Raw genomic sequence first — 16,578 nt, 5'->3', positions numbered from 1 at the left:
CAATGGATTTTTCCCTCTGGAGATGTAAACTATATATATATATATACACACACACACATATACCTATACACATGTATATGTCTATATATACATATACATACATATAGGCTCTAAATAAACAGCCTTCAGTTGTAATCCTCCAAGTTCTTTTTCTGGGCAAGTTAAATGAAACTTTATCCGCAGACATCTGGACATACTCAGGGCTTGTCATGTTGGAATTAAGAACTTGGGATGGCATCAACCCTGCTGTCACTGGTTTTTGACAGTTGTATCAATGCCCTCCTTTAAAATTGTGGCGTTTAGACAGTTCTGGGAGGGCTTCTCAAGATCTAAAGCACATTGACGTGACTCAGTGTACATGAAAAGGAAATGTTTCATTGCTTGGTGGTGGTTTCCACGCCAAAAGTTTCCAGACGCTGAGGACACTGACACCAAGTTTCCAGAGAATGGGGATTGGTGAACTGGCAAGGAGGAGGGGTACAGGCAGGATATCTGGATTTGGGATGCTGGAACCAATGAAAGGTTGAAGTACCAAGTTATATTTGCCAAGAATTTAAAAGCTACATCTTCTCCCATTGATGGTCTGTGATTGCCCAAGAGAAGCATGCCAAAAAGGAGGGGTGAAAGGATTTCCGTTACCCATAATATATACTATTTCCCAAATGTCTTGCAGAAGCCGGCAATTAGGAGTTGCCAAAATATTTTAACGTCATATTATGGTGCAAACTCACTGACTTCATGTTCATCTGAAGAACACGAAGGATGCAGGCAAAAATGGAGATGGAGAGGGTAAGAAAATAAAAATGGCGTGAGAATCCTAGGTCTTTAAAGTGACAGCAGTGACATTATATGGGATATTGGTAAAATTCCAATCTTGAAGAAAGATAAATTACAGATGAAACCGCTCCCAAGAGGAAATAAATGGAATACGAAATAACTTTTTAAGGAGAAAAGGCAGATTCTTCCCTCGTCTTATCTCTTAAGAATGAGATATTGCACCATCTGTTCCCCAAACACTTATTTCAGCTGACTCTGGATTTCTCCTTGGACTCCTCGCCACGTTTCTTCGAATTTTCAGATTGGCTCCCTTCCTGCGAGCCACGTCCTTTCTTTAACTGTTTCCATATTTATTCCCCTCTCTGCAGCTTATGTGTGACTCTTTGTTAAGCTTTTCAAAATATTACGTTACTGCGTCATAATACTTTGCCTGTATCTAGCACCTTTTTTTCTTAGAACTCACTAGCATTCAAATACTGTCTTCCTAACTCCTATGTTTAAAAAATGATTATTCATTTTACAGGTATAAACTTGTATCACAATTTTTTAAAAAGATAGAATTACTAGCTTACACTCTGATTCTACAGTGCTTAATCTAACTCATGATTTTATGGCCATTTAAAGATACCCTCCAAACTGTAATCGCTTCTCTTACTGTGTCTTTGCTTTCTTTTACAATATTCTACGTGATATATAATTACATTTGCTTTTAATGAGTTTTAGGGTCATCCATTGGTAGTTTTCTCTCACACATTGACTGAGCCAAAAACTTGGCATCTCCCTCTCCCTTATTTCTAGCCAGTGACGAAACCCTTGCAATTTTACCTCAGCAGCGGCTCTCTAATCTTGCAGACTGTGGCCTGTGGGTCAATTCCTGCCAGCTGCCTTGTTTTGTAAATAAAGCTTTATAGAAACACACACGTTCATTTGTTTGCATATTGTCTACAGCAGAGTTGAGTAGCAAAAACACAAATTGGATCTTATGACATTTAAAAACCTTCAACGACTCCCTGCTTCCTTCAGTATAAAGCTCAACTTTTTAAACATGAGTTGCAAGCCCTGCTACTAATTCTGGCTCTTCTCTTTTTCCTCTCCTAGACAATAGATATTCCAAGCAAAGTGAACAACTTTACATTTCTGTCATATTTCATATCCTACCAGAAAGGACACTTGACTCCAAAAGACTGAGTTAGGTGTCTCTCCTATGCTCTTCCACAGAACTTTGTTTCCCCAATCTAGCACTCATCGCAATTGCACTATAATTTCACTTACTTGTCTGAATCCTCTGCAATAATTTACTTCTTGCTGCCAACTTTTCCAGCATCAAATACAGTGCCTGGTACACAGTAGGGTTTCAGAAGTATTTAATAACGTAAGCAATAAAACAAGGATACCATGCACATGCTTCATATGAAGTTTGTAAAAGTACAAACAGAACAACCAAATTTAGAGAGATGTAGACAAGGCCCAAGAATGGTGGAAAGAATATAAATTTTTTTGTCTTTGGAAATTAGCTAAATTTGCATAGGTAGGATGCTATAGCTATGAGAAATTATGATGGAACAACTAGACGTATTTACTGGATTATAATCTGCAAGGACCAGAAGAAAATGCCATAGCTGTAATTCACAATGCTCAGTTCATTATTCTAAGCATGTTAACATTATCACATCCATTTATCTTGTTATTAATGATTCTAACTTACCCACTGCAATTTTTCAATATACATTTTGATTAATTCTTATTATTCTTAGTAATTATTTAGTTTGAGTCTCACTATTTGGAAATAATGCAGAGTATTAGTATGAAAGGAAAAAACATTTAGAAGATAGAGAATGAGAGATAGTAGGATCACTGACGAATTTGAAGAAAACCACTGTTATGGGTATAGGAAATACATGATTCTTTTTTTTTTTTTATTTCTGAGATATACATTTTAAAGTAATAACTAGAATTTTGACTTATAACATTATACCAGAACATATAAGATTTTTAGAAATTTCATGTAATGTCTGAAACATTTATATTAACATATTTCCATACAAATAACCCAATGAAAGTTTAGTATTAGTTGTTTTGTTTGTTTGTTTTTTTATACTCATGATTCATTTTTCATTAACATTATATTAATTGTGACCTATTGTTGGAATGTCTTCTGTCTTGAGCTGTGGTTATGGATTATCTTAGATCAAGCAAAGAGCTCTTTTCTTGTGAAAAATGTCATCCTACTGTGAGGCTCATATAAAGTTTTCCGTGTTATCTATAAAGAGAGATGATAGCTTGCTTATTATATAAACTCCAACATTTACCTTATTAGACCAATGTCTAACCACCATAGCCTGGCTTTTCCTGGGGTGTAAAAGAATGGAGGGGGTCAAAAGCAAGAAAAGAAGCCAAGAAGTGAATGTTTTTACTCAATTTACTGTATCTGGACCTCCCAAAACAACTTGGAAACTGGGACTTAACATACCCCTCTTCAACGAAGTTGTAAATTTAATAGTATTAAAGTGTGCATTGACATGTTTCTGTACCAATTTCACACACAGAGCTTTTTAAATGGCCTTGTTTGCATTAATTCTGTTGGGATCTGTAGCTAAAAAGAACTACATTCCAACTGATAGATGTGCTTTAAAACATTTCCATGAAGGAAATTATTAATAAAATATTAATGTATAAATAAATAATAAAATATTGTAAAAAACAAACAAGAGGATTTTAGAGACTTTGGAAGCTAAGTGTAACCAAAATATAACAAGGAACTTTGAGCAGATGAGTCCTAGTACATACCCAGTGTTCTCTGATTCCCAAAGGTGGCCTGACTTTCTATATTGTTTCATAGTAGCTCATTCATTTGAGAAAAGACTTTGCCAATAGACTCTATAAATCTGTAAGAAATAACACTTGCCTTTTAATCTCACCCAAAATATCCATAAGAAGGATTGTCAGCATTCTTTTTCTAACTATAACTTTATGGCATGACTTTCCAAAGGCAAAAATAATGTGGAATATTATGGGATTCATATAAATGATTTGACTTATCCTGAGAAAGGAAACCCTCCTACTGTTCTTAATGGCGATGTGACTAGGACAAGCCATGTTTGTACTGTTTGAATACATATCCCCTTACTCCTGCCTGGTGGGATTCACAGTCACCCACTAGGCGGGGTTAACTAATGACTGAAACGAAATCCAGTCATTTGAGGAAATCTCAAAGGCTTCCTGGAGTTAGGTTGGAAAGATGTCACTAATGACGGGCTGTGCTTTATACTTTTGCAATGTTTACAGAACCTATAACACAATGGAGCGTGATTAATGAGGCTCTCCAAACTCTAGGCCAAGCACAGGACTTTGTACTTGTCACTTCTAAAGATCAGCCCTTTATCCCCTTTATAACATAAGAAACGTAAACCAGAAACTGACCATTTCCTAGAGGATTTACCCTGGCTTTCATCCTCAAGCAAACTAAGGGGGTAAAGAGGAAACATTCTCATTTTTAATAAGAATGACACCTTTGCTTAGGGAAATGCTTTTCTCTTAGATACTCTTACATTTATCATTTTATTCTATGCTTACAAAATGATGTAAAGCAAGTTTGCCAGAAATTATTATCACCTCTGAGATGAGACATCTGGGGCCTATGAAAACTGAGTGGCTTTCCTAAATACTCAGCTAGTTGGGAACATATTTGATACCAGAACTCAGCCTGATTCTATTCCAAATAGACTGCAACCTGCTCTTATACTTAAACACCTCCTATGATGCATTGGCAAAGAACTTAGCCAATTAAGAAATTTTCTCAATACCTTCAAAACCTAGTCTTTTTCTAAAGCCTGAGAGTACATGATGTGAAAAATGAAAAATAAATGTGGTTTATATCTATGATAAAATCTTTCAAATATTTTTCATTGCATCAATTCAAGAAGTTGATCTCAAAGCCTTCAGACTTGTGTTTTTCTGTCCGTTCAGAGCTCACACCTCATTAAATGTGCTCATCCTCATCTCTCTTCCATCTGGGATACTGTTGTGAATAGGTGATGGATGACCTACAGGTCCTGCAAATCTAGTCACAGTTGTAACCTCCTTCACTCTATCAACAGTTACCCAAGGCCTGAAAAACAAGGTCTTCCTGGCTGTAAAAAGGCCATTAGAGAGCACACAAACTCGATTTCACCACATCTAGTGGGCAAACTCCTGTTTGAGAAAAATGAATGCAGAATACCAATCAGGGCCCATTTTCAAGTGAGAGCAACTATGTCAGTTGTCCTGAAGCTCCTCATGTGAAGATCACAAATCTGTCCTTTAGATCCTTTTATATTATTGAGGATAGATTATTCTTCCTGAACATGTTCATCAACAGTACCCAGAAAAGCATGATGACAGTTTATCCCAGTGTAATAGACGTGCCGTGCCCCTATTCAATTTTCTTCTTTTTTTCTTTGTGTGCTACAGCTGATTTTTTTTTCAGGTAATCCTCCTAGTAAAATGACATGTTTATCTATTCCAGACATTTCAGTGGAAACCATGGAGAAACACCTTCAGTGGTTTTGCTTATTTATTCTCTGGTTGCTCACAGGTCTGGAGCTGTTATCATTTGAGAAAAGAAAGACTCTTGATCTGAGCTACTTGATGGACAAGATGCTGTCTTTATGTTTTTTTTTTCCTTTGGCAACTGATACTGTGTCCGACTTTCTTCTTAACCCATCTGTCTTATGCTTTCTTGTTTTGCCAGAAAAAAGAAAAAATTGACATCCTCACAAAATGTTATTTATATTGCCATAACTGGACAGAGAGAAAGAAGGTTCCTGATTGATGAATATCTGAAGGAAGTAAACTGTTAAAGGGATATGTTATAATAATTGGTAATTCTACTATGAAAGATAGATTTTTATTAATAAAGCATCCTGTTTCCTTGAGCCATAGTAAACAAATGTACTATGGGTTGTAAAACCAGAAGAACCTTTTTTTTTTTTTTTTTTTTTTTTCAGAAGAACCTTTTGACAGAGGAGTCAGGTAAGCAGAGAACTTAACACAAAAGTCGAAAATTTGTTTTCCCTTAGTGATTCATAGACATTTTTTTTTTTAGTTTATTTATTTATTTTTGGCTGCGTTGGGTCTTCGTTGCTGTGTACGGGCTTTCTCTAGTTGTGGCGAGCAGGGGCTACTCTGTTGCGGTGTGCAGGCTTCTCATTGTCGTGGCTTCTCTTGTTGTGGAGCACGGGCTCTAGGCATGCAGGCTTCAGTAGTTGCAGCACACGGGCTCAGTAGTTGTGGCTCGCGGCCTCTAGAGCGCAAGCTCAGTAGTTGTGGCGCACGGGCTTAGTTGCTCCATGGAATGTGGGATCTTCCTGAACCAGGGATGGAACCCATGTGTCCCGCATAGGCAGGCGGATTCTTAACCACTGTGCCACCAGGGAAGTCCCACAGATATTTTTAAAATGTTCCTTTTTTTTTCAGAGGAGGGAGTGGAAAGGATATATCACTCTGTATTTTGTTTATTTTACTTCTGAATTTTATGGATCACATTGGGTGGATTTACTCAGATTGCAAATGACTTGCTGTTTTGAAGAAGTAGGGAGAAAGACCTGTTGAAACTTGTATATTTGTTTACTATTTCTAATACTCTCATGTTCTTTATTTATCACTCTTGAGATAATTCAAGTCCTATTTATTGGTGATGTACGAGGATCTAACAAGAATATTTATAAGATTAAATATTCATTGATGTTGACATCAACCCTCTTAGCTTTTAAAAAATAATTTTATTGAGACATATTTGCATACCACATAATTCACTCTTTTCAAGTGTATGATTCAATGATTATTTTTAGTAAATTTACCAAGTTATGCATCCTTTCACCATGAATCAGTTTTAGAACATTTTCATCACTGCGTTATGATCTCTCATGTACATTCACTGTCAATCCCCATTTCTTCTTCTTTTTTAAAAAAACCTTAATTTAATTGAATTTATTTATTGGCCACGCTGTGTGGCATGTGGGGGTCTTAGTTCCCCAACCAGGGATTGAAACAATGCCCCCTGCAGTGGCAGTACAGAGTCTTAACCACTGGACCACCAGGGAAGTCCCTCATTTCTTCTTCCCTCCTCCAGTTCCTTGTCATCCTGGCAGCCACTAATCTGCTCTCTGTCTTCATAAACGTTTCCTTTTCTTTAATTTCTATAAATTAAATCATAGAATAGGAGGTATCTTGAGTCTGACTTATTTCACTGAGCAAAATGTTTTTGAGGTTCATCCAAGCCTTAGCAGGTATCCCTACTTTGTTCCTTTTTATTGCCAAATCATGTTCCATTGCATGAATATGCCACAATTTCCCTATCCATTCACCAGTTGATGGACATTTAGGTTGTTTCCAATTTGGAGTTATTACAAATAATGCTGCTAAGGTCACTCACGTGAAAGTGTTTTGTGAATATATGTTTATATTTCTCTTGGGTAGATATAACTAAGAGTAGAATTTCTGGGTCATATGGTAAATTTATGTTTAGCTTTTTAAGAAAACTTCACACCAAACTGTTCTCCAAAGTGGTTGTTCTATTTTACATTCCCATCAACAATGCATGAAGCTTCCAAATTATCTACTTTCTCACCAATGCTGGTAATTGTGGGGCTTTGAGGGGGGGTTTGCTTTTCTTTGCCATTTTAGTGGGAGTGAAGAGGTCTCTCATTGTGGTTTTGATTTGCATTTCCCTAATGATCTTGATGCTCCTTTAGCTTTTATAAGCTTACTTCTGCAATTTTTAAGCCTGTCTGCTTCAGACAGACATGTGAGGAATACACTGTGTCTTTAAAGGAATCTTTAATTTTTTTAAAAAATTGCTTTTAATTCATAGGCATTTAGGAAAAAAATTAAGTAAACTTTGGTTTTATCCAAAGTGACAAGAAAAAAATTCCCTGCTGATGAGAGAATAAAATGTACAGCAGGGCTGTGGGCTAAACTCTGTACAGTCTTCTCAAGACCTGGCATGCAGTACTAGCTGCTTCACTGGTTCTGTGACCCGGGACGTGTGTGTGAAGGCAGCAGCTCTCAGATAAAATCATTAATTTAGAAATACTGTGAGGGATAAAGGTTCAAGAAATGAAGGTATTCTTTATGTTGACTGCTTGACTTTCTACCAACGCTGATCTATAATCCATATTCTTGTATCTGCTGCACTTAGTAATCTAACACTATACCATTTATAAAGCATTAAAGTGAAAAGGAGAGGAACCCCCACTATATAAACATGAAAATATAGCAGAATCCTTAAAAATAAAAATTAATACATAATCCAAGAACAGAACAATTTACCTCTTTCTGTGGTTTGACATTGTGTTTGGGATTCACTAGACATCTCTTCAAAATGCCAAGGAATGGGAAGACGTTTCAAACTCAAGGTCTTAATGACTTCTTTAGAGAAACGAGCCCCATTGCCATTGTTAATCTACAAAACAGACTGGTGAGCCACAGTGGCTCTTCAGTTTTTAGGAAGCACAATTTAACTTCTGCCCCTGTACTATTGGTAAAGAGTGAAAACCAAATGCTAATTTCATGACATATGATTTTTTTTAGCTTAATCTGTGAGGAAAAATTGTTAATTTTACCTTTCAAAAATGTTTCAAGTGGAAAAGGGGAAACATGAAATCCAAGTTGTTCCAACTGAGTAAGCAAATGAGATGACTAAATCCAGAAAACTCAAGCACTGAAATAACCCAGCCATAAGATGAATAAACAAAACAAAACAAAAAAACAAACATAAAAACTAAACAAATAAAAGAATCACTTGAAAAACTTTAGTTCACCTCTATTAGCTAAGTGGAGGAACTTTGGAAGAAAATTGGTCAACAGAATTTTATAGGAATTTTTTAATGATACAGTGAGAAGATAAGCTAAGAACTCCCTAGGCTGAGATTGTTCATTTTTTGAGTAGTTCAAAGCTTAGTAGCAAACAGTGGTACCAGAAAATATTGTTCAGAGACACTTTGCAGAAACTTAGCAGCTCTGTATGTTGAAGCTCTGAGATAAGGTTACCAGAAAAGCAAAACCTACAACACAAGTAAAACCCATGGCTTAATGTTATACAGAGCAAAATATATCTCACATTAAATTAAACTATGTCCTGGAAAACACTATAATTATATAAATAATGAGAATTTATTCTTTCTGTGGAGCTTTGAAATAACTCACCTCATTTATTCTTTATATATCTACTCTGGAAGATAGTTTTGGTTATACTTATTTGATAGAAGAGAAACTGAGTTTTCATGCAGTTAAGTGATTTCCCTAATAACGTGGCAGCAGCTTAAAGTATAATACCATCTTCCAAATCCAAGTTCACGGCTGTTGAAACTACACACAACTTAACTGACAGTATATTTGTTCTCATAAAGAGAGTCAGTCTAGAAAACTGTCTCTGACCTTTTAAAGAATGCAATTTTATTTTTCTAATATATTAATAGACAGTGGGAAGTATACAAATATGTGTGCGTATATATATATATATATAGTGCATTGAGAAGTTATATACATATATATACATATAAATGTAAATGTATACAAATATATATTCCAATTCAGAATCTCATAAACTCATTCAATTGACTTTGTTTCCTCAGATTAAAATAGCACCTCTGTCTTCATCAGTACTACAGTCAGATATGGAAGGCTCAGTAACATTTTCTTCAGTGGTTTTGACCAGGTTTGAATAAATCCCTGGGTAGATCTTTCATCTCTTCTTAAAAAGGCTTAGATCTTTACATCACTCCTATACCCTTGTTAAAAAGGTGTGTCCCTCACTTATTCTTTCCCAGTGCTGTTGGAGAGTGTTTGCTTCAGGTTTTTTACCAGCTTCCTTTTGGAACAGAGAGCAACTGCTTAACAAATGGCAGGTTTATGTAAGGGGAAATCTCCATGGTTTAACATGCTTTTGTTTCCTGTCAGTATGTACCTTCTGTTTTTGTTCATGCATAATCATCTTGTAACTTACATGGAAAGTCAAAGAAACCAAGGCTTGGAGAAACGGATATTCAAGAAATTACTTCCACACTGATTTCCCATTTCTGGGCCCAAAGAGCTTCCCAGGAGACGGGGGACTCTAGCTGGTACCTGGGGTTGCCGCATGCACAAGGCTGGATATAAAATAAAGCTGCAAAGTCCCCTCTAAAATCAATACCTTGTCAAAAGAGCCTCCTCATCCCTTGGATGAGGTCGTCCCTCTAGAGAGAATCTGATTCAGGGTACTGAAGTATTTTGCATACACCTAAATTGTTATATTTACCTAATGAGTATATAATTATTTGTCTATGTGTCTCCACTAGACTGAGCGTTTTGACAGGATTGGAACTGAGTCTATTCAGCATATGCCTGCTACTTGTTTTGTGTTTTCTACAAATGTCTGTTGGATGAATGGATGAACCACATACTGTAGAATGGTGTTTCAAAATCAGAAGGGTGTTCATTTCAGTGTCACCGAATCACATGAACCAAGCTGCACTCACAAAAAGGGTGTCACACATTAGGAGTATTTTATACTCATGAGAAAAATGAAAAGCCACTTCTCCCCAGTATGTTAATCATGGATTTCCTTATGATGGTTCTCATCATAGGAGAAAGAATGCATTTCTCTCTACCTGCTGGAGGAGCTAACTCATGAAGTCAACACATGTATTTGGAGTATTTACCAGGAAAACAGAAAAGTAAGACCAACTCAATTCTTTGAGACACTTAGATCTAGTCCAGAGACAAATATGAAGATAGCTACTGTGGCTTTGAGGGAGAATGAAATGAACACCATACTATCAGAAAACCATGAAAAAAAGAGAGGAGTAAGAAGTCATGAATGTCATCTTTCCATAGGGAAGCTGGAATTCTGAACCAACCACATGTGGCATTGGTTTGGATTGGAAAGGAAAGGGACGTTAGAAAAGAACAGGATTTGGAGAATGACTAGGTTTGGGGACTGTAGAGCATGGAGTAAAGATGGGTTAAAAATACATACCCAAGAGGAGACCGTTGAACACTTTTCTAAGGACATATAATACAGGAGGAATTTCCTGGGAGATTATTCCTGGATGAATTTGATATTTCGGGTGTTTATGAGCTGCCCTAAATACTTATCTTGCTCCTTTAAAAATTCTAAATTCATGAGTGTGGGCAGGAACTAGTAACTCATTTCCAAACAATAGAGTATGGAAATGGGCAAATACTTCTACCGTGGAGAAACCTTGCACACAATACCTTAAGGAGTGATGACTTTTTCATAAGTGATGTCATGCTGATATCTTGTACCACCTGATATGATGTGATGAGAATGACATTCCACCTCCATGGCATTCTTTCCCAAACCCATAATTAAGAGTCTAATCTGGGGTCTAGTCATGAGAAAACATCAAACAAACCCAAACCGAGAGACAAAATACCTGACCATTACTCATTCAAAACTCTCAGGGTCATGAAAAACAGTGAAAGACTCAGAAACTGTCACAGAGCACAGGAGATACGATGGCTAAGGGCAATGTGGTACCCTAGATGAGATCCTGAAACAGAAAAAGGACATTAGTGGAAAAACTGATGAAATAGGAATGAAGTCTGGAGTGTAGTTAGTAGCAATATAACAGTGTTGGTTTCTTCCTTTTGATAAACGTGCCAAGGTAATGTAAGATGATGTTAGGGGAAACTATGTTTAGACTGATGTCATTTTCCTATGTTTTGAAGGCTGGGACTGTGTGATGTAATGATAATACTGCTAGCAATAACAACAACTAAAATTTCTAAAGCGCTTTCACACACACTGACTCACGACCTGACGGTATATAAGGCTGGTAGAACGAGTATTTTTATGTCCATTTCATATACGAGTAAACAGTGGCTTGAAGCTGACTTACTCGGGATCAAAATTTTTAGTTCCTTGGGCTTAAACCATGATCTTGTGAATCCAAATCCTATGTTATTTTTACTTTCACCAAGTCAATGTTCATGTGCAAATGGGGAAGGGTACAAGAAACATGGAGAGGGGGGCTAAAGGATTTGAGATGACAGTCAAAGTTCAATTGAAAACTCCACTGAAGATTGAAGTCCTAAGCATAACTAAGCTGACTTTCTGGTTTTTGAAGCTCACAGATTTGCTTTTTGTTTCTCTCCTTCTCTACCCTTCTACATTAGTGATAGTTTCCCTATAAAAATAAAGTAACCTAATTATCACAGTTTTGTGAGTCTGCAAAATTATTATACCCTGGAGACCCTGAACCACATTCTTTTGCTTCCTCTGGCCCCGCCATCATGCATTCCTAGAGCTGACTCATGGGTCATATGCCTAAGAAATTTGTAACAGTGATTCTGTTCATACATTTGGTGTGATATTTTCCATACATCATTTTCCTTGTCCTGATTAAATAACTGCACCAATCGTCTTTAATAGGGAGTATCCTCATATGACATTCTCTTCTTATACTTCAGAAACAGCAATAATCTAACATACAAATTCTGTAGATCTGCACCACCCCCTCTCCCTTTCTCAGTCTTATTCATTTTCCCGAAGCATAAAACAGAAAGCACAACCTCAACAGGGTTCCGTTTGCCTTTAAACAAGAATGTATTCTTAAAGATGAAATAGTAATACCGTTATCTCACATCAAGGTTTCAAAGGAAGAACCTCGTGTAGATACTTATGTACACTTACACACGCGAAGTTGGATGTTTAAAAAGCAGGTAGATGAATATTTGTTCTAAAATGTGGTCACCCGTGTTGATTCTGCGGCTTGAGGAGCTATCCCTATGCTTTGCTGCCACCTTGGCAAACTAGAAGGATTTACAACGGAATTCTGCACCCGGCTGGCTGGAAACAGCGTCCCCATTGACTCGGCGGGCTGGCCTGGCTCAGAGAGACATTTGAAATGGCTACTATGTAGCAGAGAGAAATTAGAACATCTATTCGGTGGATTTTCTCTATTTAAACATTTTCCTTATTTAAAATAACTCAGGTTCTGCAAGATTCAAGTGTTACTCTCTGAATGATTTTTAAAGGCTCGGTCTTTCTTTAGTTCGAAACGCAGATGGAGAAAGAAGGAATCGGTTGAAGACGTCTGAGTTTGCGCTCTGGGCGACGTTCTGGCGCTTTGGGATATGACGGTGACAGCAGAGGCGTTCTGCTGTCAGTTTTCTCTTGTCTAAGCTTCCATTCTGCGTCCATGAGATGACTCGCCTCCAACTCCAGTTAACTTCTTGGGAGTCCAGAGCAAGTAGTCGAAGATGTTTACAAAATGCAAAGCATCTGGGTGGCCAAGGCGGAGGAGGCTCATATTCATATTTTCTCTCTCTCTCTCTCTCGCTCTTTCTCTCTCTCTCTCTCGCTCTTTCTCTCTCTCTCAGGAACTGGGGAAATAATGTTTATTAAAATCCAGGCTCTTAAAGTTAACCTGCTGCTTTCAAAGTTGGGACTCAGATATATTTTCTGCATCGTCATTCTTGTTTGTGTTTCCCGGTTTTTCCATTCTGAGGATTTCTCTCTCTCCCCCTCCCCCCAGCCCTCACCTATTTCCCCATTCACATGTCAAAAATCCCTCACCTCCCCGCCCCCCCCCCCATCTTCTGGTCTCTTACTCTTGTCTGAATATAAGATTATTATATTTGGCTTCTGCAGACACTGGGTGGTGGGCGACTGGGAGGCAACTTTCCTTGCGGTTTCATTTAAGTTTGGCGTGAGTGGGTGGGTGCCTTCAACAATTCGTCTCGCACACGCAAAACAGTTAAAAGCTAGAGTTAGAAGGAGCAGAGAGTCCCACAACTTCAAAAGCATCGTCTAGGAAAGGAAGTAATCCGGGGGTCCGGAGGGTGGGGGCGGGGAATAAAGGAATAAAACCCAACTTCGCTGGCAACTCTAATAAATCTGGTAACTGTAGGCAAAAAATAGATTCCGAGGGCTGGGTCTGGTCCGGATGAAACGCTAGGGCTCCTTCCCATGCCGAAGTCTGGCGCTGGAAACCTGCCACTGGTGTCTTGCTACGCGAGTGTCCCCAGAGAGCAACACACCCACTGGAATCGCACGTGAACAAAGCTCTCTCCCCGGGAACCGCCGCCTGCGGTTTCCTGGTCGATTACAGCTTCTCCGGGGAGTGCAGGGCGCACACAGGGTTAAGTTAGTTCCCTCCCTGGTAGGAGGGAGAGGCGGGGGAGGGGAAAAACAGCCTACAGTCTCAGGCTGGGTACCTTGTAGTTAGTTGTACGTTCGAAACCTGTGGCCGTCACTTGCGAGTTTGGCATCTTCCACTGTCACCGAAGAGGAACGGGGGCTCGGAGATGATACCAGTGGCCGCAGTCTGCGAGCCAGGCGCTGCGCGACTCCCGCCCTGGGGGCGTCTCTGACCCTCGGTCCCGTGCGTCAGGGAGCTGCGAGGCTGCAGCTCCGCGCCCGCCGCCGTGTCCACCCAGCCCGGGGAGCAGGTTGGCAGTTCTCAACGATGGGCAGGAGGGACCTTGGCGGCGACCCCTAAAATAATACCATGCCCCGGGAGCCCCGCTGCTGCCGAGCCAGCTTCTTGCCTTTCCACCTCCCCGACCCTGTCGGATTCGGATGAGCCCACTGAGAGAAGCCGCGGCCTCCAGGTAAAGGGGCTGAGGCGCCAGGTGGAGTTTCCAGTAACCGACCTGGCTGCCGCTAAGCGAGCACCACGAGGTTTCTTAAGGGGTATTAGAAATCAGCTGGGGGTGGTCATTGGGGTGGGATGTTTTAGGCTTTATCTTTCATCCATAGAAAGAACAGACTGCTTAACTCGCCCCTGATTTTAGGGAAGGGAAGTCTAATTGCAGGTCGAATCTACCTCCGCTAAGTAGTTTCCTAACTGAGCTCTGGGTCAAAACGCAAATTAGCTAGCCAGCTGGAGCAACGATCCTAAATTGGGATTTCTAGATCCACTAAGCTTGCCTGAATCCAACCTCTCATTTCCCCTGAATGAATGCTAACTTCCAAGAGTAACAATCCCCTAGTCCCCCACCCCTGCGCCCACTCCATCTGCTGTTAATGTCACCAGCGTTATTATCCAGCGGTTGCGTCTAAAACCGCCAGCCCGCCCCCTGCCCGCAATCGGGGATCCGTTAGTGGCTAAGAAGATGCGGAGGGTGCTGGTTCGTTTTTCTTCGAGTTGGGGAAGGGGTTACTTTTCCCCAAACAAAGTCTTTCTCCAGCCCTACTGGTCTTCAGTAGCCTGGCACTGAGCTCCGGCCTGCGTGTCTTGTAGGCGCGCCTGTGGTGACGGTGAAGGCGGGAGGAGCCCACCAGGCTGAACTGGGATTGCGTTCCCGGCTCCGCGTGCGTGGGGCGCGGGGAGGGGGTGGATAACGCCTCCCAACGCTGGGTTTAGGGGCGAGGCGACAGCAAGGAGCGCGGGAGTGGAGCCTTGCCAGCTGCCACGGAGTCCCAGGGAGCGGTGGGAGCCGCCTGGAAAGATCCCTCCGCCACGCAGACCAGTCCCGGGCTCGTCCTCGCGCTTTCAGTGCTGTCTCGGTCGCTTCTCATTTGTAATCAGGCCCAAGATCAAGGCTGCTAGTTGAGGTGCGGGCACTAACCAGGGAAAGGAAGTATCCGGAAAGAGGGTGACTGGGGCGGGCTGGACCCACACTTGATGCCCGGTAAACTCCTGGAGCGCTTGGGGCTCCGGAAGGCGGCAGCTGCTGGTGGAGGCAGAGGCCACCGTTGCTGGCGTCCCAGGAGCTTTACTCCTGGAACCTCCCAGCAAGATGGCACTCACTGTCAGTCCTGGTTCAATTAACTCCCTTAGCCTCTCCCCCCACCCGATATTTATTAGTCACACACTGAGTTTGGGGAGAAGAGCGGCTTTGCATCTGTAAGTCAAAGCATTTTCCTAGACACCTTCTCAGGATGCAACAGGAGGAGCGACCCGCGGGCACGACCCCGGGTCGTGTGTGCGTGTGTGCGCGCGCGTGTGCCAGCGTGCGTCTCGGGCGTGCGTCTGGGTGGATCCGTGCGTGGTTTGTGTTTGAGAGGCAAATCAAGCGTTTCTCCAAGGCCGCTTAACGCGATTTAGGCGCTCAAAAAACGTGAAGGCGGTAGACACAACGGGGATGCGAAGGAAATAAAAACAATTAGGAAAGTGGTGCCAAGTGACTCAGACTTTGAACTGAGGACGGAGAACTCATCCCGAGCTGGTTGTGGCCACCGCCCCTGCCTAACACTTCTGCCGCGATAACCGAGAAGGATCCCTAGGGAGTTGGTCCTAAGCCAGTTTCAAGCTCGCTGGTTGCTTCTCGCCTGGCTCCACAGACGGCGCGTCTCAGCGCAGTCCAGCGCTTGGCGCGAACTCGCTCTCCCTCTTCTGTTCAGATTTAGCCTCTCTCCAGACTTGTTAAAACATGACAGCAACTTACTGGAGGCAGGACGAGCGGCAATGAAATGAGAGGAGAAAACCAGAAGCTTTTTTTTTTTTTTTAACCTTTTTCAAGAGAGAGAAGTGCACCCAGTTCTCCTTACATTACTCTTTAACCTTTGCAAAAGATTGCGAAGTGGAGACATAGCCTGTATGCAAATCAGGCTTTTTTTTTTTTTTTTTTTCGCTGTCAAACCTGTTTTCTAAATCTCTGAGGCTGAATTTGGTTGCTCGTTGTAATCTATGGGGCAAGTGAACAACGCTCTTTCCACCGGCCAGGGTGAAGGAATAAAATGGGTGGCTTAAAATAATTATATGAACCTTCGAATTATTTTCCCTATTGAGTTATTTAAGAAGATCCGGGATCAGGGAACTAGTGATGGGGCGGGGGGCAAATCACCAAGGTTGCCTGCATTTTAAATTACGC

At 40.7% G+C, this 16,578-nt stretch overlaps 1 protein-coding gene across 1 annotated transcript in view; it reads left to right on the top strand.

Annotated features, from left to right (window-relative positions):
* The first annotated feature begins 14,008 nt into the window (after nucleotides 1-14,008).
* FLRT2 (fibronectin leucine rich transmembrane protein 2) overlaps nucleotides 14,009-16,578 on the top strand; it is a 96,020-nt gene continuing 93,450 nt past the window's right edge. The window contains exon 1 of the mRNA XM_068541936.1: nucleotides 14,009-14,373. The gene's annotated coding sequence lies outside the window, so the exon portion shown is untranslated. The remainder of the gene's footprint in view (nucleotides 14,374-16,578) is intronic.

Source organism: Eschrichtius robustus, chromosome 1 (assembly GCF_028021215.1).
Source record: "Eschrichtius robustus isolate mEscRob2 chromosome 1, mEscRob2.pri, whole genome shotgun sequence".
NCBI classification, from domain to species: domain Eukaryota; kingdom Metazoa; phylum Chordata; class Mammalia; order Artiodactyla; family Eschrichtiidae; genus Eschrichtius; species Eschrichtius robustus.
This window is presented reverse-complemented; position numbering and strand designations above follow the sequence as displayed.